This window comes from Plasmopara halstedii (genome assembly GCF_900000015.1).
Source record: "Plasmopara halstedii genome assembly, contig: Scaffold_3120, whole genome shotgun sequence".
Lineage (NCBI taxonomy): Eukaryota > Oomycota > Peronosporomycetes > Peronosporales > Peronosporaceae > Plasmopara > Plasmopara halstedii.
In genome coordinates, this window is record NW_020190023.1 from 658423 (window position 1) to 658792 (window position 370).

Below are 370 nucleotides of genomic sequence, written 5' to 3' on the forward strand. Positions count from 1 at the left end.
CGCCCCTGTTCAGAAGTTCTATGTCTCGGTGAGACCAGGGTGAGCACGCACTTTGCGTCGTCCGGTATCACCCTCACTTTTCGCTCCTTTGGAGCTCCGATATTATCTAGAACATCCGGTGAAGAACTCCTAACCTCGCAGTCTTCGTCTAGTAGATAACGTGCCACTCCACGCGCATTTGAAGAGCTGTGCTCGAGATGCCTCGGACTCTGTCCGTCCACGCCACCAATGGCATGCAGCGACTGCTTAGCAGCGAGAGCAGTGCTCAGTGATTTACGTGCCACTCCACACGCATTTGAAAGGCCGTGCTCAAGATGCCTCGGCCCTTGGCCGACCATGTCACGCATGACATGCAGCGACTGCTCCGAAA